The sequence below is a fragment of the Daktulosphaira vitifoliae genome, unplaced genomic scaffold (genome assembly GCF_025091365.1).
Source record: "Daktulosphaira vitifoliae isolate Bord-2020 unplaced genomic scaffold, ASM2509136v1 Scaffold_1, whole genome shotgun sequence".
NCBI classification, from domain to species: Eukaryota; Metazoa; Arthropoda; class Insecta; order Hemiptera; family Phylloxeridae; genus Daktulosphaira; species Daktulosphaira vitifoliae.
This window is the reverse complement of record NW_026099572.1, coordinates 26,046,879-26,074,064: the sequence shown is the minus strand read 5'-3', so window position 1 is coordinate 26,074,064 and position 27,186 is coordinate 26,046,879. Positions and strand designations below refer to the sequence as shown.

General features: G+C 29.1%; 1 long non-coding RNA gene across 2 annotated transcripts in view; it reads right to left on the bottom strand.

Annotated features, from left to right (window-relative positions):
• The window catches only part of LOC126895977 (uncharacterized), a 32,138-nt gene extending 5,491 nt beyond the window's left edge, over positions 1-26,647 (bottom strand). The window contains exons 1-3 of one of the 2 annotated variants that reach the window (XR_007701746.1): positions 26,128-26,647; positions 19,673-19,784; positions 3,920-4,178 (exon numbers count right to left, since the gene is read on the bottom strand). This is a non-coding gene — a long non-coding RNA (uncharacterized LOC126895977). Of the gene's footprint in view, positions 1-3,919; positions 4,179-19,672; positions 20,095-26,127 lie in introns of those variants that run through there. The other variant, XR_007701745.1, reaches the window with a different exon arrangement.
• Between the last annotated feature and the right edge of the window lie 539 nt (positions 26,648-27,186).

The window sequence follows — 27,186 nt, the reverse complement described above, 5'->3', positions numbered from 1 at the left end:
CAATTGAATCAGCCAACAAGTGCCATTTTTTTCCAAATTCCCATGCAATTTGAGATAAAGTCACATATTAAATGTTTTAATGATGGATTTCACGTGATTACCGAGTTGTATAAACTAATTATTCTAACCATTTAGTCAACTATTTTTAGTTATATAATTAAAATTCTAGGTATAAATATATTATTGAAAACAAGACCTGTTTTTTTTTTATAATTTACGTAAATATTTTAACGTTATCTAGGAAAAATAATTTTTCTCTCAAATTGTCTTCGTCTTACAACACCTTTAATAATATGGCCGTCGCTATTTGAAAAAATTTTTAACAAGTAATTAAACTATACTTAAAAGGCTTTAAGACGACGACAATTCAAAAGGCAAATTATTTTTTTAGACCATGTCCGAATTTTACATGACTACTGTATATTTGATTATATATAATAATTAGGTATTTATTTCCATCATTTTTCATTTTGACCTATGTCCGTTATAATACTTCTGTCAGTTTTATTGTTATGGAAATGTATTTATATGTGTGTGTTTGTGTTTTTTTTTTGTGGTTTAATGCGTTTCAAAGTTAAATATGTTTAATTGCCAATGAATAATTTTACGGGTGAAAGATTCTAAAGTTAAAATAATGTATGCGAGTGCTGTGCTTAACAATTATATACACACATATATTATGAATAAATTCAAAATAGTTTAACATCCAAAACATCTAAAATAGTTTAATTAATGAATATACGTGATATAGTGATATGAAATTACAAAATTTAATAACATATCATTGAGGGAATGTATGACTAACGTTTATATGGCATAGCTTTAATATTATAAATCATAAAACAGAAAATATAAAAAATGGTGTTATGCTGTTCATTTATAAATTGAAAAAAAAATGAAACTGAATTTTTATTTATTCATTTGCAAATAATTAAAAGTTATTCAAAACATTTTTGTTTTAAAACAAATTAAAACTTTCCAGACTAATTTTCATAATTTTTTAAATTTAATTGCCGACTATAGGGGCAATACTGTTTTGAATTTGAGGTTGTTTAAGTTCCAAACATCAAAACATTTTCATTGAAAATTATTGAAACTATTTAAATTACTATGTGTAAATTACTTTACCTATGACATTGCACACGTAAAATATGAAACTCAACATTTCAAAAATAAAACCGTTACTTTTTATACAAATATATTTAATAAATAATATAAAAAAATATTTTATTTTTTCTTAAAATTGTTTAAATAATAGTCAAAATTACTTGATTGTGCTAATGTTATCCTAGGGGGTGCCAAAACACCCCCTTATTTGCACCTATGATATCAATTTTAGTTTGGAAAAATTCAACAATAGATTAAATGTTAGTACACTACCTTAAGTAGAATCTTATTGTTTTACAATTAATTATTACTTTTTTAAAATTGCTTAATATTTTGAGTACAGTGTAAAATAATCAACTTACAATCACTTATAATACCCAAAGTGTTAAAAAAACCATCTAAGTATGAAAGCGTACTTTGTATTTCACCTCTTTATTTGTCTTTCCATAAGTATACATTTTAGCATTATTATGTTTGTATATATTGTAATTTTTTAATATTTAATCATAGGGTTTGAGTATTTTTTTGATTCTATCCCTAACAAACACGCCACCGAATTCATCTCAATTCACCAGACCATCTCCACTTTGTCAGAATAAGCAACAAATATTTTATAAAGTATCAAATTCAGTTGATAAGTTTTTAATTAAAAATATCTCTTCAGTTAGTGTACCTGTTTATATTTCTAAGTATTTACTAGGTTAAGAAAATAAGACTGACGTATGCATTATTTTTAATAACACCATGCCAATGAGGAAGATCTTAAGTATCCGGTATCTCGTTTCCGCTCTGACCTCGCCTATTTTTAAAATGTTAAACCTGCCTTTAAAAGTAATTAAAAAAATGATAACTTCCTTGACATACGCCTCCCTAAAAGTTGTATAAAATATATATTTTTTCATTTTAAAGGAACAAGGGACAAATTTTTATTTTTCTTAATTTACAACATGTAAATTATTTTTAATTTTTTATTAACTGTTATTAATATATAGGTTATTTATAACACATATCAAATAATTATATATAAAATTATTCATTTTAAATTAATAATTTATTTAAAAAAATGTGTTGGAAAAGTAATTAATACCATTTCAATAGTTACTGTTACGTTGTTAATGGTAATTATATTAAATTAATAGTAAATTAAATTTTTTTATTTCTATTTATTACACTATCACATTGTGTTATTATGAAAACATAAAATTATATTTGTAAACATATATTTTAGGATATAAATATTTTGTTTTTTTTTCAAATAGTCACGTTTAAATACTTTTTTACCTAGTGTCTCATTTTAGTAATTTGGCAAGAAACCGAATTAGCAGAGTACTTTAGCACCTTAGAGAGATTTCTAGTTAAATAGTTAGTAATAAAAATGATTATATTATGTTGTGAATTTAAAAGAATATTAATATATTGTGTAAAATGACGATTATTTTATTTTTAAAGTTTCGGTCCTAAACGTCAGTTGATTAATTTTAATTAACTTTAGTCTTCTATTATTTTACAAAAGATCATACGATGCGTATAGAAAATTAAAAACTAACCCAATAAATATATTGGATTAGTTTTTTAAAATATTACATGATTTTTATTCGTTGGAATTAAATAGCTAATTTATCTATTATGGAAACAGTATAATATCACAAATTTATTTAAATCTTTTTGATACGATCAGTCTTTGTATTCTAACCTATGCTGCTGTTAAAATTTTATCGATACACAACCATAAATTAAATTTAAAAAACAATAATTTTCGTTTATTCTAAAAGAATTTATTATAGAGCTGTTTTGCTTGTTAAGCGATGGTAAAGTATTTTATTTTTTTTGATGGTGAAAAATAAAATTTATTTTGAAATTTTATTGAAAGCCTAAAAATAGTTTTTATAAATTCCAGTTAAACTCCATCGACTCAATTTAAATGTTAATTTCAGTTTCCGGTATACATTCCCTTTGACTTAAAATCTCACTGTAATAAATAAAAATTAAACCCGCACCCTCATTTTTTGAAATGATGCTAGCTATCGCTATCATTCAAAAAAAGTATCTATAGACTTAGAAAAAACGTTGAAAACTTTAGCTACAAATAATACACAAACTAATTATGAAATATTTAAACTTTTTTCTTTATTTTATGGGTATTAAAATAAAAACCTTCATAAAAAATTTTATTTTCCTTTCAATTGTTATTAATTTGTACAAAAGATATACAATTAATTATACTTTTGCCCTTAGATTTTTATGCATGAAACCATAATTATATGTTATTTTTAAACATATCATTATATTCATTTTATCTTTTTGAAAAACTGAAGAACAAATGATTTTTAACTTAATAAATTCAATGCAAATTTCAATAAAAATCAATTAGCTATTTTAAATATTGAAAACTATTATAAGTACTAAAAATTTATTGACCACATTAATGTTTTTTTTTAAATATAAAATTAATAATAATAATTATAGTTAATTACACGTTGTTCATAGTTTTTAAATTATAATTTTATTGGCAAACGATAGTTATCAAATGAATAATTATTTGCTAAAGAAAAATTTTCTTACTGAATTATATCATAGTCTAAAAAAATTGTACAGCTTTATTTGTATATTATTATAAAAAAAATAACCAAGAAATGATTCATATCATTGCATATTTTTTTTATATTTAAAATTTAATTATTTTTAAAGTAATTGTAAGCTATAATTTTGAGTCATAACTCATAATAAAAAAAATATCAATGAATAATATACACTCATTGAAAAATAAATTATGTAACGATAGAAAATACTTAAATGAATCGATTAGAATTACCTGTGTTATAAAACTTTAATTTTACTTTAGTTTGACAGTTAACGATAATTATTCGCCAATACAATAATTATCAATGTTAATTATTTATCCAATAAATATCTTTTCTGAACTTAAATGTTATTGTATGGAGCGCTTCATTTATAATGAATAAATCAATATGAATTTTGTGCTACGTGACCTAAGACACGTTGAATCTTGAATCCAAATAATGTTATAAAACATTTTTTTCTGTTTTCTTTTTTTGTAGCATTAATTCATCCTAAGAGAAAAATCAATAATTAAATTCCATTTACAACACAATTTCTGATAGATTTAACGAATAATAATAATAATAAATTGAGTTTTATATTATTTTCAGTTCAGGTTTTTACTAAATACGGGTTCGTTTGCTGTTTAATAATTTTTCTAAAAAAACCATTAAAATTATTTGTAGTTGAGTCAATGAAAGTGAAAATCTTTTAAATAATTTTTGCAAAATTACTAGTTTCAGTGAACAAATTATTTTAACCTTCGGTTGCACTTATTACTTTACGGTTTTGTTTTTAAACTCTATGCGGTCAACGTCCTATAGACATTTCGAAATTGACACTAATAATTATGTAACGTCCCAATTGACCGCCGACAACAACACTAAAGCGAGTCGAGTGTATAAACTCGACGCTGCAAATTGCACATTGCCGTTATTAATTTGTTTACTCGTCGGTAACCTATATTTTATATTATTAATTCAAAATAATGAAAAAATATCCCTCTTATGACTGCTTTAACAATCACCATCCTACACACACACACACTAGTTCTATAGTCATTCGGTACGACATCGACATCCCAGTAAAACTATTTGCAATTTATACGTTAAATAGTGTATTGTACAATAAAATGAACTTTTTTTTATTGCTTTTATTGAAACACAAACATAATTTAACAATGGTAAAGCTTGATAAATCCGAAATAAACTGTTGTCGACAACATGACAACATTACGGTGCAGTTTCAGTTTTAAAAACATTAAACAAATTCTATTAATACAAATAATAGTTGTGCAACGGTCCTAAAAATGATAGATAAAGAACATGAGTAATAAAACAAAATTGGCTCCAACAATTAACTAACACATACAATGGTACTTAAATCACTAAAACAGGATATATTAATACATGTTTATTAAGAGTAACAAACGTTGGCAGATAAAATCGCGCCCAAGATCATATATTTTACTTGAGCTGATCCTACTAAAACACAAGGAAATAATGATAGAACTAAAATATATATTAAATAAAATTGCAGTAATAAAACATATACAAACACTCTCAATAACAGAAATCGTTTATTTTTATTCGAATTAAGTTTTAAATGAAACATGCCAAAAACTTTAATTTTCATAGATTGCGTTGATTTTATTCCTTAGGTTACAAAATCCATAGTATATGCGCCAGAACACAATTTCTTATGAGCTACACATTTTTTTTACGTATTTTTAGACTACTTGCAATTCATCAAAATAACATTGCATACTTTTAAAAAAAAAACATATTTTACTTTAATAAAAATGTTTTTTTTTTTACATATATTTAATTAATGTGACTAGGTTTACAGCACACTACAAACAAGTTACATTATTTTTACGTTTGTTAGCATAATAAAAATTCAAAAACCTTAATTTTTATGATTTGACATGTTGGAAATAATTAAATTCGTTAGAAAAACAAAAAAGACAAAATTGATATTATGTCTACGGTAAACTTTTTCGATGTTGTTGTTATTCACATGATTTTATACTAAGTACATGAAAATAATTGTCGATTACCGAATTCAAATTGTTGAGTCATTAAGTTATTTATTAATAACAGGAAAATAATTTTTTCAATATCCATGAAAACACAATAATAATATTTTATTATTTCTAATTTAATACATCTAGAAACACATGAATAATAATGCGAAAATTAATTAAACTTAATTATCAGTACTAACTTTGTTGTGGTTTTGCCAGATTATTTTAATTTGAAAAAACAACTTGTAGGCATGTATTACAATTTCTTAGTTTCCACATATATACAAACCTAATTAATTACATGAGAAATTATAGTGTGCTATCTAAACAGAAGCCCGCCATACACAAATACTTATTACCTTCAATAGTTAATAGATTCATAGTAGACTTAAATCTTCATAAATCATACGAAAATGTCTTATTATGCAAGAACAGATATTTTTCAATGTTAGTATTAATTAAAGTACCTACAATTAGCAGATATATATATATATATGAAAACAAATATAAGCCATTCTATAAATAGCCAATAATTATAAACTATATTATCAAGGCTATGAGTTCATCCTGAGTAGATCCTGAGCATTTTGTTTCCGTTACTATTGTAAAAACGAATTTAAATTTCAAGCATCAGTAAAAAACACGAAAAAAAAACAATTATTCGTAACCTTCAATTCTACATGGAGATTGTTACTTTATTGATATAAATCGGGCATACATATGCGCAAGATCGATCGTGAGATTATTCAGAGTCCAATATATAGTTATGGTAATATCTATTTATTTTTACATTGAAATAAGAAGTTTCTAGACTATTTCAACTCGGTCGTTGCACTACGTTTACAATCTAGTTCACCATACATGGCTATTAACATCAATTGATTTTGTTATTTTCATTTTATCATAATGACTTTATGTTAATATAAACTTGGCGTACAGTTTGGATTGTATGATCGACCCAATGAACTATCCAAATCACTGCATTTATCGCACAAGGAAGAGACACCTGATACTATTTCACCTAATGAAAGCACAGAGCAGCTGATGGCCATTTGCTTTAACACGTTTAGAATATCAATGTGATGTTCGTGTTCATGTCTATTAATGATACAAACGCAAATTCAATTACAACTCAGGTAATATATATTTAATAATTTATCTATAACACATCAAAACGTGCAAAAAAAGTTTCATGATGAATTATAAAAAAATTAAAAACGACTGGAAAAAATGTAAGAATGCCTGAAGTTTAATTGAAACATAAACGACTACAAGGTTGCTACAAAAATATGAATAGGTACAAATAAAATATTTATAAATGCAATTCATCATAGTCGACCGAGTGCATTGTTGCACCCCCTCGTATTATTATTATCATGGAAATCAATTATTACAGTTACTGTCAGCTTTTGAATTAAACATTTCCCACGCGTTTTTTTACTGCACACGATATTTAACGAGTACACTATGCACTGTAAGACATTAATATTTACAAAAAATACTACAGTACCATTATAAAGACATACATCATCACTTGACACGTTTAACCACTAGATGTCGCGTCAGTTAGTAGGTACTGTACTCAACGCGTTCAATGCGAATTCATTAACTGTTGAGAAACCTTTCTTAAGTAATTCATTTAAGAATGGATTACGCAAGCATGAACCTTTACGTTTGCATAATTTTGTTTATTTTAGGGTAATAATTTTTAATTACATACGATTTCATGTTGATATCTCTATATAAGTAATTATAACGAAAAAAAAAACTTTTTTTTTAATAATCAAAAAGCTTTGCGTGTTATAGTTTCAACTATGAGCGAAACATACAAAAAAAAAAAAAAGACAAACAAACCAATTTCATAACTTTATTTCTTGTAAGTCCTTTACTTTCGTAACCAATTGAATACGTTGTATTGTATTTGTTACCATAACACAATAAAAAAAACCTTAGTTTATAAACATGATACATAGATGATAATTTTAGGTAGAAGATATGTGTTGGGTTGGGTGTTTATGTTTAAATTAACGTTTGTGTGCATTTCTAGGTTTTTTTTTTATTTATGTAACATTTATGTTATCATTTACTGTCAACTTCATTAAATACACAATTTTCAAACCGACAAGATCACTCATCAGTGTTTGTGTACAACATGTCAAACATATCTAAAGAACTAATCGCCTTTGTTAAATCCTACCAGTGTTTTTTTACTATAGCTTAGGAAAGTACATAATTTTGCGCAGCGATTGTAATTTAAAAAATCTTCCTTCTGTTGAATAGAAACGTCTGACAGATAGAAAAATCAGCTGATTTAACCTGTTTCCAACTGCTGGCAAGTCATACTAGTCACGATAAACCATTACATCTAACTGGATACCCCACGTCTTACGGAGACGGCGGACCATCGAGTTAACGATGACGATCACGGGTGATGATGATGATGATGGATCATCTGAACCAAATATGCCCGAGTCACGATCGAACCAAGAAAACCGGTCTCGGTCATTTGAGGAGTAGAATAAAAAACCGGTCGTACACAGATACATATACTGTTCATGTCATATTGTACTCGGTGATTGATGCTCGCGGTTCTTCACCATCTCTGCCGCTTTTCCTACCATCTTTATCTTCAACTCATCTACCTCTTCACACTGCGGTCTAGACCGCCTCCGTTCGCCATTTATGTCTGTACAATACAAACGTCAAGCCTGACCAACGTAAATATAACTAAAATAAACTTTCGATCAACGGGGCGAGAGATCTTTAGCACTCGATAGTAGTCTATGTATACCCAAACACTGACGTCGATTAGATTAGAGAAATTGTTTTTCAAATACATAATAGAAAAGATAATTTTTTTTTTGGGGTTAAAATAAAGTATGACCCTTTATTTATTCTATTAAAATTAAAATTGATTACTAACATTTGATTAAACAGTTCAATGTAACTTAAATCAAATAAAATATATTAATTATTGTATACACAGCTGATCGTTTATGTATAAAAAATATACAAAAACTATTTAAAAGATAAATCATAAATAAAAGAACGTATTCATTTAATAAATACAGTGAGTAAATATGTCGAACATTAAAATAGAGAATAGTTAAATCAAAAATTATAAATCAAGCGCTACATTGTTGGATTTGTTAATTTTTATTTTTTATTGAAATCAAAACCATTCTAGAAAATTCTTTTTGCTTGCAATATTTTTATTTTTAAATAATATTGGATATTACTAATGAACAAAAAATAAAATTTTGAGAAATTATACGTATTATACCGTTTTATTTATAATTACACCTACTCTACAAATTGCTGACGGGTCTTTAATGATATCATCTATAAGTCTGTAACGAATTTCTCAATTTTAATTGATGTTTGTTTCTATAGAAGATTTTTTTTATTATATATACAAATACGAGGATCAGAAAACCATATCTAAGCGTAATGGATAATTGCATTAATAATACCAGCATTTAATGTATTAAAAAACTAAGAGAATTTTAATCGATCCATGTTAAACTAAACGCTTGAAGCTTAACGAGTGCTTTACTTATTAAAAACAACTGAGAACAATAATGCTGTAATAAATTTTTAACGATTATAATCAATGAGTCAGTTTATTAGACAACACAATCGCTAAATTAAAATAAAATACGCCAATTAAAGTCTATTTATAAAACTAGCCCTCTTTTAATAATTGACTGCATAGTTTTAGAATCTAAACATAAGCCTTTAAATCCGTATGGGATTTTCAAACGTCAAAAAATGAAAGTAAAAACGCCTTTATGATCCGAAGCACTTCGAAGTTTTAACATAAATCCATATACTTTTATAATTAATTTTCCAACTCAGGTCGTTGCTAGTACCATTAAGTTAATTTTAATAAATGCAATTTTACAATTTCAAAACTTTTCTGTCGACTTTTTTTTTATTACTCTTAATTGCACAAAATATCAAATTATTACAAATATTTAATTTTCTGTAGTAATTTAAACAATTATAACGTAGCGTTTTTGACGAATAATAATTATGTTTGTCAGATATAATTACATTTTCATCCTTTTCGAATTACGTGTCTTTAAAAATGAAATAAAATCCCGATAATAATAATCATTTATAGACAATTGTAATCCAAATGCACAAGAGTGCACCGAAAACATCACCAGAAATTGGTTTTAAGAGATTTCATCGTGTATATAGTTTGGAACCCCACAGAACAAAGTCATCTATAGTTTTCAAGACGGTATGTATCATGTTACATTAGATATACCTTTAATTTATATAATCGGACCGTCTCAAAACTCACTTTGTTTTAACGAAATCACGTAGACCTATTTTTAAACATAAAGGACAGGATAAAAAATAAATAAAAAAAAAAAACCTGGATCTTAAATGGTTTATTAATTTCATCATAATTATTTTGATTAGGTAGAAGAAAATATTTTAATGTATAAATAAATTAAAAATGTGTGCGTGCATTGTAATTAAAAAAATTATTTATTAATCTCAATCGGGAAAAACAAAGTGATCTATTACTCTGTATAAATATGGACCACGGAACTAAAATAAATAACATTTTAACGTAGTAGGCATTTTCCAAGCAACAAATAAATCGACTTGACCTTGTTTCGTACTGCACCTATAATTATACATATTCATAACCCGATATATTCCTTTCTGAATTTCTAGGACACGTCATTGTAATTTTATTTTTATTCTTAGTACGATAAAAGAAGATTTAATATTCATAAAAGCGGTGCAAATGGTGCATAAAAAATAGATTATTTTTCTGGTAAACATATTTTGTTTAAACACTTCAAAATATTCGTACTCAAGGCGTCCATAAATAATAGTAAAACTGCATGTGCAAGTGTGTTTCAATTAAAATTTCATTGCAACATTTTGATTTTATACAAATACTTCACGCGTCGCATTATCCGGTTATATAATATTCAAAAATAATTTATTACTTATTTTAATTTAAGTATAGACTGTACGTATTTTTTTCTAGGCAACTCGGAACTTTTCATATTCTGCTGTTGACACATAACGATTTCCTAGTTCGATTTAAGTACATGGTCAACTGCATCTTATTTAAATGACACTTAGCAAAAACGCGAGTGGAAATTAATCGGATGAATTCAAAAACATAACTCGGTACGGCTATAAATAGATTTTCGTTTATGAATTTGCACTCGATAGTGATAAATATATACAACGGATTTAACGAAGTTTTAATTAATATTGTTTGGATAACTTATTTTAAAACCACAAAAACTGAATATTGTATGCAATGTTGCCTTTTTTTAATGGTTTCATTCATTTCAGCTCTTTAAACAGCAATGTTTAATTAATATAATAAATTATGTTAATAAAGTTAACTTATACACAACACAAAGAATACATTGATTACATTGTGGAACGAGAAAAGTATAATTACGAACAGTGCTATGTTACATTAAGTTTTTTTTTACTGTTATCACAATACTCGCAAGATAACAATAGAGTTTTGATTTTTCATTACTTAAAAAATATAGACAGAGAACGTGTCCATTTTTATCAAACCTGTTGAATGACGGTTCAAGGTCTCTAACCTTGATACGCTATTGACAATATTAATGATTTAACAAATTCACTTATATATAATATATATGATGATTTTGTCTGTTTAATTATTAAAACAGATACAATTTCTGAGGGCTTATGATTCGCTTCTTTTTTTTTTTGTTATGTCAATAAATTGTCATTGTTAGATTGTTGTTGATTTTTTTTTGTTATTCGTACACAGTCTTACGCCCGCTACACGAGTAATTTCAGTTAGATAAGATACGTTTTCTTTTTTTTATATAGCTCTGTACATATTTTTTTAGTTCACGATAATATCCAAAGCGTTTAAATACACTAACGGAAAATAAAGTACGGCCGAGTAGAGTTAAAAATACTGTTCAATTAATTGAATGCAAAATGGTAAGACAGTGGTTCTCAAAAATGACGAGAATTGTTGGAGTAGTTTTGGTATTTTTCGGTATGCCGTAGTTTTAAATATTAAACGTTTACCACGCGATTTGGATTTTATTAGAGATTAAAATTGAACCTTTTCAAGGTACACGAATAAAATGTGTTGGTATCAAACGTAATTTATAAGTTAGCTCGAGCAAAAATACAACGTTGGCTTGTTTATTACACGTGCCTCTAAAGACTTCCCAGGTATAATCCCGTACGACTATCCCTTGGTGACCCTTCATTTTTCATGAGCCAAACGCTACGAACTGTTGCGTCAGCCGACCAACGCGCTGGCCACAGCTGGTAAATTATTTAACAAAACGCACAACGAAGACGACGTGACACTACTGTATATAGTAATAATAATATAAAACTACTTTACTGTGCGTTAGCCGGCGGCCGAATAGCGTTGGCTTTCCAATTTATTATCATAATAATGACAAATAAACAATATTGCCGACCTTATTATAAAGCCATTATTAAAAAAAAAACACACACACGACTCTAATGTTTCTCGTTAAAAAAAAAAAAATCCAATTTTCGTACACCGAGCGGAAAACAATTGAAAACCATCGAGTGATTTGACATGTAAGCAGGACGGGATGTGCTGATTAGTCACTGCGAATTAAAAACAATATTAAAATGATTGGACGCGAAAACTTTCAATCGCGACAGTATGACGTAAAGGTAAGGAAGGGGTTTTGATAAAGTGCGGTCGGCAAAGGCGATCTGGGTGTTTGGCCGATGACGTGCTCGGAAAGAGAAAAACACCCATAGCTTCTGTGTTCGGACCAACAGAGAATAGTTTTGAATAAATTGAGACAATGTCATCGGCATTTAAGAAAAAACTGCACCGCGATGACGCAAAAGCAGCAGGATGTTTATTTTGCTGGCAACGAGATCGTCCCATACGATTGTCAATAGTTAATAATGACGTGTACGGAACCGTCAAACGAGCATTTTTTACTGGAACGGCCATTGTGTTCGACGATACGTCCGTTTCATATTGACAGTAACAGAACGAGGCGCCGCGGCTAATATGCCTGACGACGTGTCTAGCAACGTTGCATCAGCCGCTTTTACCTCCACGACGGTTTTTTAGCGCTCTACAACGACACGCAATATTCGGGAAATCTAGTTTTAATTTTTTATGCGTTATTTGTTCAGCTGTTGCGGTTGCCGTTTTTTTGTCGTTTAACATAAATATAAAAGAACGCTATTTGATTACTTACAATGTATAAATGCGACATGAAATTACACATTAGTCGTTAGAAAAACGATTTTAAGTTGCAATTTTTTGTGTCGCCCGGCGGAGTAGGGCTTTCGTAAAACATTAATTTGTTATCAAGTGCCTTACAACCGAGATACCTGCAATCCAGACGTTGAAATTAATTTGTTTTTTTTAATTTACCGGTCGAAAACGTTATTTACACCGTGTACTACTATTAATTATAGTACTGGAAAGCATAAAAACCAATATTTTTCTTTTATTCGACCCGACACTTTTTCCGTACGTGTTCAATGCGTCCATTATAAGATAAACGTTTATGTCACTTTCCAGAAATGGAATCATAATTCAATGGTTATGTAACATTAATGAATAATTATTTACTGCATTGTTCCATACACTGCGGTAATTCTACGACAAAAATCAACTACAATAAAAACGTCGAACGCCTATCTTGATTTCATAATGTTCCTCGGCTAGTTTATAATACAATTAATTACTCCGGAACGATCATAGCAATGTAATTGATAACTAACGCGCAGGTCCGGTACCCGCGGCAATAAAAATTACCATTTTATTAGCTTTTGAATCGTTACAACTGCAAAATGATTGCCTTTTGTGGCTTGCAGTTGGATAGGCCAACTCTCAAACCGTTATACCACGAGATACTGTATAAAAGGTCGTAAAATAATATCAAATGAGTGGTATTAAGACCCATAAAAGCGGTCGCTGTGTTACATCCAATCCGATCATTTAAATATATTATCGTGTACGTAATGCCGAAGATAAGCAAACGCGCTTTGTTTAGTTGTTCATTAGAAAAACAAAATCGTTATTGTGACCGGAACCGACGCGATCCCACTCGCATTCCGTTCCGAGTATTTTTTTTTTTTATCATTTGCAAGTGCCGCAAACGAGTGACTGTGCGATCGATCAATAGCCGACAATCATTACGCACAATGGCGGTGGGTGGGGGAGGGGAGGTACTCGGCAAGTTCTGAACTCTAAGAGACGATCGCTTCGAACTTATCGAACACCTGTAACAATAACAATCAACAAAGCCGCTGTCTGATTGAACAAGCGCATACACGACGCTATTTTTAAGTGGATAAATACACAGCAAGCCAACGTGTACATATGAATCCATTGTTTTACAAAGCAGCGAACTTTGATCGTTACATCAGATCAGCGTAATCGACCGAGAGTATGAAAAGTGTGCGAACCTGTCCGGACGACGTGTCCAGCGCACATCGACTCCTCCGCGGCCGCCATTAACCTCGTTGTTGTCCTCTTCGGTCGCGGTGTTTGTCCACTGCGCCCCGTACGACCTTTTGCCGGACACGCACGTGTACGTCCATTTCAATAATTACGGTAATTGATCGCGTCGGACAACATATTACACCGGACGAGCTTTTTAATTACATATTCAGCAACAAAGAGGTGTGGTGCATCTCTGTGTTTTTTTCCAATTACCATTAATACGGATTAGTGTGTTACAATGATACCGCCGTACACCGTCGTGTAATTAAATTGCACATTCGGCGACACAGTATTTCCAATTTATTTCCTCGTTCGAAATTAAAACGCAATTTCTTCTCGGCGCACGAGTGTCACCGTCAATCACACACGAGGTGTATGCAGAATAGATATTTTTAGATTTTCGCACAAGTATACCGAACGAAATATCGGTGAAACTCAAAAGAAATAATAATCAAACACTCGTGACGGGTTCAAGATAAATTTACCGTTTTTTTACAAGTAAAAAAAGACTCCCTTGAACGAACGGCACACTTAACACCTACATTGTAGGTGTTAAGTGTAGGTCCTACATTAATAACCGTTCGTATGGAAATAAATAAATATATTCTTCGTGGCACACGATTACTTAACGGCCTTCGTTTGTTTAAATGCGTAATAATTGTTCGTAATTTTATTCGTAAGTTGAGCGCAAAAATAATTGCAATTCAAACACTCAATAAGACGTACGAAAGTCGATACGAATGAATTCCTCTAGAAATTTCTCGTCGGCGTTAAAACTAGATTTTAATTACTAATTCGTGTTTTCATGTATAATTCTAAATTTAATTAACAAGTGTATGTTTTACTAAAAAAATAATGTATCCTATGACGTTAATGAAACTCGTCGACTGGTGGTGCGTTCCCGTAACTGCCAATCGGCAACCACAAAACTACTCGTTACTATAAAATAAACAACTTTAAAACTAAAAAATAGATTAGTCACAGATTTCCTAGATTCTAAATAAAATCTATTTATGTAGAAAATAATAATTGCATCGATTTTGGTAATGCAAGTACAGCTCAATAAGTGTTTATTGAACTGATTGTATATCATTCGCATAGAGTAACAATATAAATGCTTTTGTCCGTTATCTGATTGTAATTGTTTTACGACAACAATCTTTGGCGAGTGGTAACGGTTTGTATGAAGAATATATCTGATATTGTCAACTGTACGAAAAAAAAATATATACTGGAAATCAATACCATTTGCTTTTAGTAAATAGTATTAATATTAATACTCTCCAATGATAATATTTTTTTTTATTTGCATTATTTTAAAAATATTTTCTTTGCACAAACAACTTGACCTATACAAGATTTAAGTTAAAGTAAACAAATCTAAACTCGATTAACGGTTACCACTGTTGAAGGATAAAAATAATGGATATGTCGCGTGTGTCATTGGCTTGCAAAGTGCTGGAAGCGTACACGTTTTTTGTATGGCATTTCAAAGGTTTCCACTGTGACGACGTTATAGGATAAGCTTTTTACGAAGGACGTTGTAATTTGACGTCCCACTCGAACCGTAAACAAGACAAATTTAGGTCTAAGATGTATCTAAATCGTGCGGTGGAAACTTTATGTTAGCGTCGTGAATCCCATGTGGATTAAGACCGGTGCTATTTAAACATAGTATTCTTATTTGAGCTCATTTCTATCCGAATCGCATGGACAGTGTCAGATCTAAATAGTATTTTAAATGTTATTGATGTGTTTACCGCAGCAGTGATCGATCTATGTATTAACATCCATTTATGCCGTTAAATTGATCCAATGAATTAGCAATAAAACAACATGGAAATTGTTGTTTTCGTAAACAAAAAATAACCTTCAAAAATAGTTTAAGGTTAAATCTAAGTATAAAATTTTATTTTCCCATGATATTTTTTATGAAAATTGTATTACATGCCAACGTTATTGTATTAAACGACAAAAATGATATCATTTAATAACATTTCCTCCGGCTTGAACGTTACATTATAATTTGAATTATAATATGTTAAATTTTATTAAGCTAATAGATTAATAATATGAATTGACTAGTTCTAGCAAATATTTGCACCGTCCTTGCAATTCAACAAATGTTTATTGATATCTTTCCGCCGTAGAAATTTATTGGACGAGTTGCATCAGCCAAGTTGTTTGCCGTTCACCTACTTCTAGTAAAATATTGTAATATTTTTTCCCGCTAAACATTATTATTATGTTCATACAGTATTTTTGGCTGATGAAATTATTCATACAATTCGCGTAGGCTATTACCTCATTATACTTATTGTTACCTCGGCGGCTCATGAACTTTCCACATAGGAATAAGTAATAAGTAATTATTGACCTTTCGTATTCAATAATTAATTATTTTTAATGCGAACAATTCTAATAAGTTTTTTTGTTACAAATAGAATGCACGAACCGAAACAAAAGCCTTTTTTGAAAACCTAATTTTAAATTTAATAATAGATGAAAATAATAATTAACTACTCTTACACTATTAGCGATATACTTATGTTAATATTTCATAAAATAAAATTGTCAATCAATAGAATATTGATTAAAAAATGAATTCGGTAGACTCGTTTGAAAAAACTAATTAAAATACTTTTTTTTTTATAGCTTTCAATACATAGTATTATTATAGCTCGACGATTAGCTGTTGTTACTGTTATTATTTTTTGTTAAGTAGTTGGTAGAAATGATGCGAAAAGTTTTGAGAGTATACGAGAATCGATCCCGAGACGGTGGTGTACAAGGACCGACGCCTTCATGTCATCAACTTGCCCCTAATTAAATATTTAAAACTTAAAAAATATATATATATGAATATATATAAGTTAAATGTATTAAACAAAATTAATCTAATTACTTTATTGAATATAGAATATTGTAAAACTTAAATCAAAAACGTAATGTAAGTTTCATCTTTCTGTTCAATTTAATTATTTCATGTAAGCATGTGTCACATAACTCAAGTATTTGATTACAAGAAGTTAAGTCATATTTCCCTGACTTACTCGAATGACAAGAAATGAATATGTGAAAGCAAAGCTAATCGGATTAAAATGAAATTCTTTTAATATTCCAACTTAACCTTTTTAAACAAGTACATAAGATATGTGTGATAGTACTAAACAGATCAGTTGTACATAGGCCTGTGTGGTTGTTTACATAATTACAGAAATGAATCCCATTAGTAGACTTAAGACGAACGTCGATCACTCTGTGGATACAAAACACAAACAATATATTTGAACAAGTATTGAGATGAGCTAAATGCATATGTATAGTATCATCATTGACGCTTTTATCTTCAAAATTGAATATAAGATGAGTGATGTCAAATCAATATTTACTCTCAATAAACATACTCGGCTAGATTATTAAAAATATGTCAGTAGCTATTCATACACATTTTTTGTCCATTCGCAATGATTTGAAAAAAATTATACATCACATTTTTGTCTAAAACAAACACGATATGAAACAAACAATAAAAAGAGTCTGAAAAAGTTATTCAAGAGGACCTTAAATCAAATTTGGATTGATTATTTAGAAAACTTCTCTCATAATTGAAAAGCGTCTCCGGGCCATTTAGGAATAATAGAAATTCAAAATTCGACACGTGTTTCGCAGAATATACTTAACTATGTCAATCATAATTAAAATACGATATAAATAATATGAAACCAATTTTAATAATTTTATTATTTATTAAAATAACTATTTTTAGAAACTTGAAATATTTTAAGTCAATTATTTCATTGCTAAACATTTTTATTTGTAATATATTAAATAAATAACACTGTCGATTAATAACGCTATCTTTGTTATATGTTTTTTTTATTGAAATTGTTTAGTATTTTTTGGTAACATTAAAATACACTTTTAATACACTAGATCCCTGGTGATTTATTCAGGTACATACTAAGTTATTTAAAAATAATATTTTTTTTTAGCTTTTAAAAATCATTTTCGCTGCAGTTAAAAAAAAATAATATTTTACATAAATTAAAAATATACAAATTTTATTGATTTAAAAAATGAATTTAACTTTCATATATTACATCATAATTGTAAATAAACGCTGACCATTAAAATGATAATTATTTGTAAAAAAAGCAAAATAATTACTTTATAGGCTATTGTGTGTAAATCGATAACAATAGATGCGGAAAACATTACTATTACTGATAAGACTATCAATTAATCTATAGTAAATAACCAATCAACCATTCAAAACTGAAAACAAAACTATTTTGTACCTACATATTCTGTCAAATATAGTAACATTAATAATAATCAGTAATTAATCATATAAATGGAAGTTACAAGTAAACAATAAGTTGTGAATGTGTATGCTATTAATAATAAATCAAACGTAATTTATGCATCCGTAACGTAATTGCAGTAATAATTAAAGATTTTTGACCCTATTCAACCACCACTGTCATTCTGTTTCCTGCAGATTTAAGTTCAATACATTTTTTTAAATGAAAATTAATTATAACATCAATAAAAACACAGATGTACATCAATATCAAAATAGCACAACTGTAAATTTGTTTATCATTTTTCTACTAAAGTAAAAATTAATTCACTTAGAAATTTACGTTTAATTATGTATATGAATAATTTTTCTTTAAAAAAATACACAAGTAGAAACTTGATATACTCGTACCTAATCCAAACGTCACAGCGTATAATTGTGGTTTAACTATTTGTCGACTAAAAATAATCATAAAAAGTAATTATAGCATAAAAAATCAAATATTACTCAAATAGATAAAATATTTTTCAACTTATTGACAACTTTCACTTTTGTTAAAAAAAATACTTCATGAGTAGTTTAAATGTTCTAGATACTACATTTTATAAAAATAAAAAATTACACATCGAAAATTTATAAATATTTTACTTTTTAAAAAAAAGAGTAAAGATTTATTGAAGACCACTTGACACTTATCAAAATGTACAGCATTGTGTAAATTTAGTAATTTATCCAATGAACAAATGCATTAGTTTGTTTTGAAAATTAATTTCGTTTTCTCAGCGTGAAAATATTTAATTCTGTCTAAAAAATTCATAGTGAAAATTAAAAAAAAGTTAAGTTTACCAAAGTGGATGGACTTGGTACATCATTATCATGTAAAATGTCTATTATAAAATTTGTTCGACCGAAACATCAAACGAATAAGAGAGTAAAGGTTAAATTGATACAAAAAAATTGTAATAACGATAAGATGATAACCAATAGCCGAAAGCGATTAGAAAACACAACGTTTAATAAAATAGTGAAAACTAGAGATATCCATCCAAATTGTGTACATTTTTTTCTTATAAACAGAAACATTGGGCGTAACAAAAAATCGAGAATAACATAGCTCGATACAATTTATACCTATCGTTCATAATGTGCTAAATAATTAATGTTAATAAATTAATACCTGCGCTTGACAGTCTAATAATTGATTTTTATCATTTTTTACGGTTAACCAACTCCTCCACTACACGTAGCGTAAATCTTTAACGCACAAGTCTCAGTGCTGACTACAATATCTGCAAAAAATGATTTATTAAAGAATTATACACATGATACTGTTACAAAGTGTTTGTCATATTTTATAAAGGTTATAAGCTCAAAATTATCTAATTCACGTCATTCATTAGCTTCTTTTGCATTTGGCTATCGTTTGGAACACTTGTGATCCGGAAAAGTCGGTGACACTGTGATTCTCAGAATATGTGACACTGTACCTTTATCAAAATTTGTTATTTTTGAACTTTACGCGTCATTATGTTAAGCTCAGCGAACTCAGGTTGCTTTCGTTCCAACTTAATGTCATATATATTTATAACAAAAATTTTTTTAAAAACATCCATATAGCCTAACTTATGAATTAATCATTTTTCAGATTCAATTATAAATGAACAGCTAACCTTATAATATATTTGGTAACCACTAGACAAACAAATTACGTAGAATATAAAAATCATAATACGAGCCATTATAATGGATTTTAATGTAATAAAATTTATAAGGTTATCACTTTGGTTAATATACGTTATTCCCCTTAAAATTTATTATAGTATTTTAATGTGTACCTTGTCAATTATGTCATAAACCAGTCTTTTTCTAATTAGTAAAAAAAGAGAGCACCCGTCTAAATTTCTTAAAATACTCTACACTACTCGTCTATAGATGTATCACATGTTGTCATTCGGGCCGATTTTTTTTTTTTGTAAATTGACGACTTAAATAAAGTAATATTTAAATTACATTTATCATTTAAAAAGATAGAGCGATTAAGTTTTAAATACCATATTGAGTTTTTTTTTATATGAAATACATAGTTTTGTTTAATTATTAATTGAACTAAAAAATAAGAATAATTTTTAAATAAACCTTGGAAAAAAGATTTGGCACTAAATCAATTTGTAACGCTTACTATAAATCTGTAATTAGATTTTTTCATGCTGTTCTAATTGTACAGATAAGCCCTAAAAACCATCTTCGGATAAATATAAAAATTTAATTTTTTTTGAACCTTGTAAGAGTATAAGATAAAAAAAACAAGGATATGTTTTTTTTTTTTGAGCCGTATAAATTACACTAGCCATATTACCTGTTTCGGTAAATGTTCATTTAATAAAATACTTATAATTATACTCATTAATAACTTTGTTTTTGAAAAATTAAAAATACAAATAAACAAACGTCTTTTAATAGATACGAGGAAATTTAATTTGTTCCAGTAGATTAATTTTTATGATGCAAAAGTGTGAGAAACTGCAACATAAATATTTATTAAATATTAATTTATTAAATTCAAGTATAACTCGTGACCCATAACAACATTTCTTCTCAACTAACGTATCAATCGACGGATTTTTACTTTTAACTGTGGTAGGAGTTGAGGTTTTTTTTTTTTATTTTATCTTTCATTGTCGTTTAGTGATATTTTAGTTCGTCTTCAACGTGTAACGTAATACCCTATTTTCGTGCTCAACAGGGTCTCGAAAAACGACGACAAATCATCCGTGAAGTCTCCTATCTCATCGTATTACCGGTGAATAATTAAAGCGTTTCTGGGAAATAGTAATAAAACACTCGGCTAAGAAGCTACACAAGCCACAGTTTCCCTTGAGTGTACAATGACATTAAGTGCACGTAGCAACAACCCTGATGAGAAATTGAACGCTTTAATGGCAAACAAAAAGTATTCAATTTGTTGTTTTACTTCAAAAATCTTATGACTACGCAGATATGTCTAAGTGACCGTCCTCCAATCGTATCGACCCGTTACTTTCTATTTTTACAGCTCCGCGAAGAGGTCGATAAGCAAAGAAAACACGACTCAACCCCATAACACTATTTTTCGGCAAATCCCAAAAGTTCTCCGGGGAAAACGAAGCTGACAAATTTCACGAATCAGTTGTACAAACAACATTTTACCATGTCCGTCGCCTGTGCATAAAAAAATATATAAATATATAATGGTTGTACTATTCGGTTGATATAGGTACTCGTATAAAAAAAAAAAACAACAAGCGTTCGGTCCAAGCCAATGAAATGGCTGTACAAAAATGATATACAAACTAATTACAAAAGAGAGTGTTTTAAAAATACAAATGTCGAAATCATGAGCCATGTGTTTTTTGTTGGATATTTAGAACGGTGCATATGTGTGCGTTTTCATATACACATATGGTGCCTCCTGCAGTATGACTACAGTGTATTGTACAGCGTGTCGTGTATACTTATGGCGTGCGCCCGTCTGTGTACATGTGAAGTGTTATGTGTATAGTTGGCCGTTAAATCTGTTGTAATGGACACTTCGACTCTGTTTTATGTGCAGAGACGATGGTGGCGGTATACCACCGAAGAAGAGAAAGAAAAACAGAATTATAGGCGCTGGTACAGTGTTTAGGCAATTAAAAACCATAAACAATACCCGAATGGTATTTTTAAATTTACATTTTATTATCTACGCCGACAGAGTTAAAGTTCTCGTCGAGTCAACAAACAAAAGTAAAGCGAAACTAAATAAGTATAAAAGCGTAGAATGTTTAAAAAAAAAAAAATCGACAAGCCAACCGACAACACGAGCTACCGGCTAATGTGGTACTTAGTGTGAATGTCACCCAACACTGTTGTGCGCTTAACGTGTGTCCTATTAATCACTCGCTGTCGTTTTGAAATCTGACCGAATGAATGTTTTGTTTTATGGCTGACACGACTCTTTCGTGTAAAAACAAAGCGCCACTGTTATTGTTACAAAAAAGTCTTTGGTGTTATCTAGAAACGCAATAGTAATTAATAAAAATAAAATAACCGATATTCATCTCGTTGGGTACACTTTAATTCTTTCACATGAGCAATGAACATTCTTATTTTTACAAAACTTAACAAATGCATAACACACTTTGTATGTACAATAATTATTATCAGCGTTTATATATCGATTAGGCAACAGTGTGCTACTCGAGGGCAATATCCAACGGTGCATAATTATGCGTAGGCGGTGTGTTTTAATCGGTAGATTTTAATAAAAATCTAAAACAAGTTAAGGTTGATGTGACCTTTTTGCAGCATTAAGTACAGTAGATATCACACATTGGAAAAAGTTGTCCCTTATAGTACTGCGCAAAACCCTCGCTATGATTAAGTCGTGTGAAACGCTCCACAACAAAGGCATACAGTTGTAACTAAATAATACATCAAATTAACAACTTTAAATGGCAAACGATTATAACCACGTGCAGACTGCAATAAATCAATTTTAACTTTTATCCATAAAATTCTACCTCACGTACATGAAAATAGCTCAGCTTTGAAAACTGTCAGTTAATATTTATGATTATAAATGGGCCGAAAAATAATTATTCGTCCGACCAGCGGTAATAAATATGTCAGACGTGAGTTGGATACAAATTTTATCGGTGTAGATCAAAGTAACACACAACTGAAAACCCAATAAACTTTTAACGTTTATTGATATTTTTATTGTACTTATTTTCGAAATTGTTGTTCGAAAATAAAATATACTTGGAGTAGAAGTGAACGTAATATTTCTTCCAAAAAACTAGAATATAGTACTTGTTGTTATGGCACGACAGTAATAACTTTGTTACCATACAAACCGAAAAAACGACCAGAAACGGTACACATTTTTTTACGGTGATAACACTCACTATTCAAATGGACATTAATAATTAGAGAGCGGATTTTTAGGTTTTCACATATTTTTTATTGACTTAACGCAGTACGCCGAGGGTAAGAAATGTCGGCGATTCGTCAAATCCCTAAGTTCGTAGCAAAATATTTGTTTTGTATATTTTATCATATTCTGGAGAATAATGAATATTTAGCGTGTTATTAATGTTTTAGATTATTTTGAGTTGTTTTAATTTTTCTTTTTTTGTTAGAAAAATATTTAGCGATAAAAAATCGTTAAAAACTAATCTATAACTTACAAATAATAAAATGTATGATGTTGGTCGCTATTTTTCAAAGACCTTGACAATAAATGTTTCCAACTGTCACGATTCCACCAAATATTTAAACCGAATCAACCGAATATGTTTGCAAGAAATCACATTAGAGAATATGATACGATAACTCTTATTCTTTCGTCTCTTGTTATTTGTGTGTAAAATATTTCAATTACGTTTTTAAAAATACCAAATCACTGTAACAGTGTTAAAAATATAAATATGCTGTGGTCTGGGTCATATTACATGTTGTTTTAACAATTAATTATTTGTAAAGTTCTTCGAATCACCCCAAAAAATGATAGTTATTACTTTACTTTATTTGTAGCGTATCAATTAAATTTATAATGTTTTTTAGGAGTTCCTCGAATACCTACCAAAATAAATTATTATATTTGGCCAAACATAAATTCGTTACTTTTATTTATTTTTAATTTTGATTATTACATATAAAGGTTTTTATTTAACTTGTGGCCATTCAAAAGTTACCTTTTGTACTATTTAATACTTCGATGTTTAATAAAATTAGAAGTATATACTTTTATTGGAATAAAAAATGTTGTTAAAATCGACAAATATTGGTATATACTACTACTGAAATATTTATGGTTTTTTTTTATTATATTTTGACATGTTTAGTGCATATTAGATTTAGATCACATTTTGATCATATTCCAGAGAATAATTAGTGCATATTAGCATAATTTGTAAGGGGTTTCAAAACCGACATATCCGTTTTCTAGTAATAATACTTATCGTCAATGCTGTTTAGCAACAATTATTTGATATACGGTTTATTATTTAATATTTACCATAAATAACACATGTTATCTCACCATTTTGTATACGCAGAAATTAAAAAGCTACCTAACTCGGTCAAGTTTTATTAACCGACACGGCGTATGGCGGCATAATGTCTAATTTTAATCTGTCGTCTGTGCATAGCAATGGAATCAGTCATAATATCATACCCAAAAAGTAATGACATTTTTTACTTTTGCACTATTTATATTACTTGGTTTTACCTAAACCAATAAGCGCTGTGAAATTATTACTCGACTATAACTCATTATAATTGTGAGCAAATTTTTTCACTTGAAAAAAGTCGTGACTCATACCTAATGAGTATTTAGATGCCGCTAAAAAAACTGCGTTCGTCAGTATATACAGTGGCAATTTAACGGTTGGTTTCATTGACACTGTCTACATTTGTTAATAAGCGCCTGCATTAATAAATAAATTGGCGAATCGATTAAGTTAAAACAAATTAAATTCATGAATTCGTATATTTTATAATGATCTAGGGAATACACGATGTTTTTCTAAATAAATTAATCTATTTGATTGATATTTACTATTCAGTGACAAACAGTCGTTAATCCAAAGCATTCTCCTTTTTTCAACATAAGAAAACCAGTTTTTTTTTTTTGGAAAATGTAATCGTTTTAGTGGAAAAAATATATGACAATTAATTAATTTTTAACGGTATTTTAAGAAATCAACCTGACATGTTATGTGACTCTATAAGTGTGTAGTAAAATTAGTCAATAGTAATTTATGCAATCATTTAATCTTTATTCAGCTGTTGCCTTTGTAACACAAAATAATGATTTTAAATTAATTTCAAACGCACGTATTTATTTAATAACATATTATCTGAATTATAAAATATAATTTCAAGATTCAATTTACTTTGTTTGCCTAAGTAATGAAAGTGAAAATAATTTAATTTATACGATAAAATTAATTATAAATATCCTTTTATCATTATGGAAAAATTAAAAAAAATATATTTACTTTACATACATATCGCTATGTTGTTTAAATGTAAAACTCAAAAGTCGCTATGACAACTATTAATTTGAGTGAAAAAGCAAATTTTTAATCACTAAATTCGTTGCTGTTAGACTAGGAAAACCACATAGGCGTTGAAAATATTAAATCGCAAAAAATGAACGTCTAATTTCTTAAGTCACACATTTTAAATTATAATTTTTCACGCTTTAAATTATTATAATGGAAAATACTATGGACAAATATTTAAATTAATTATAACATAAATATGGTAGGTGTTGGAATAAGTAAAAAACACATTGAATTCCAGTAAATCATAATTTGAAATTAGAATAAATACATTTGAACATCAAAAAACAAACCGAAGGTATAACTCTGATGTGAGAAAATAAATTCAAATGGTTATATACACCGAACCAACGCCTTTTATAATCTAGAATTGGACGAGATAATAAATATATGAATTATTAAAACAGTTTATCTCATCAGAGTACATTAAATTAAATGCGTTTTCAGAATCGTACCCGCTTACACCACGTAATATCTCGTGAACATTTGATGTGTTTACTTAAATTTTATTTTATTATTTTCACACATACTCGACAAATCTTACCAAAAACTCACACCAGAGTTATATTGCACGCTTTCCAAATTGTTATTATTTCGTTTTTTCTCTATTACCGTGTAAACCTTTGCGGCCCCGCGGGTCCGGCAGTTCATCAAACTTATACACACTATTTATGTCGAAGAAGCGGATGTCAGTACTTTTCGCGTGATTTAGAATGATAATGAAAATAAAATATGATAATAATAATAAACACACGACGTCTAAAAGCTCAGAGTGTGGCTCGACGCCAAGTGCCGACGTTTTAATTTTTTTACAGAATTCGGCGTATGGCGATCAGATGCCAGCAAAACGTCAAACAGCAATATGCGGTGGCCAGATAAAAAACCAAATGAAATGCCAACGTACGGTGGTGATATGACGTAAACCGACCCGTAGTTATTATTGTGCGCAAGACACTGAGCAGATCGCGTACGAGAAATTGTACTTGCAGCAACAATTATTTACAATAAGTGTCGGTGTAAATGAATACATCGAACCCGATGTGTCGGGATAATAAAAAAAAAAAAAAAAACTCGTTGCACCGCCGCACACCTCACACTACGCGAATTGCGCGAGGAGCTTCCGGAATAAGTGACGGCGACGCTGAGTTAACATAATCGCGTGGCTGATAAAAAAAAATGTATTCGCTTTAAACAAAAGCCTTCATACAATGTTTATCGTTCGACCACATCAAACAAACCATCGCTGTTACTTCAGTGCGTGTACAGCAAACCGGATAGGATAATAAGTTGTACTGTGTGTAACTTGTACACATAACGGCACAGAGCGTACACGGCCTGGTGTATGACCATGTGACCCGCTCACGTTAATTAATCACTCTCTACGACCTCTTTGCTGCAGGGTTTTTATTATAAAGGATCTTCTTTGTATAGGATAATATCCGAGTGCGTTCCAAACGCTGTTATTACTGTGTACGCCCGTCGTTAACGTAATAACATGGAAACGCCGGCGACTGTGTGTGGGTGTAATAGCTCAATATTTTATTCGCCGCTTTTTCGACACGGTCCATTGCTGTCGCAGTAGTTTTCGGTGTAGGTATTAGTT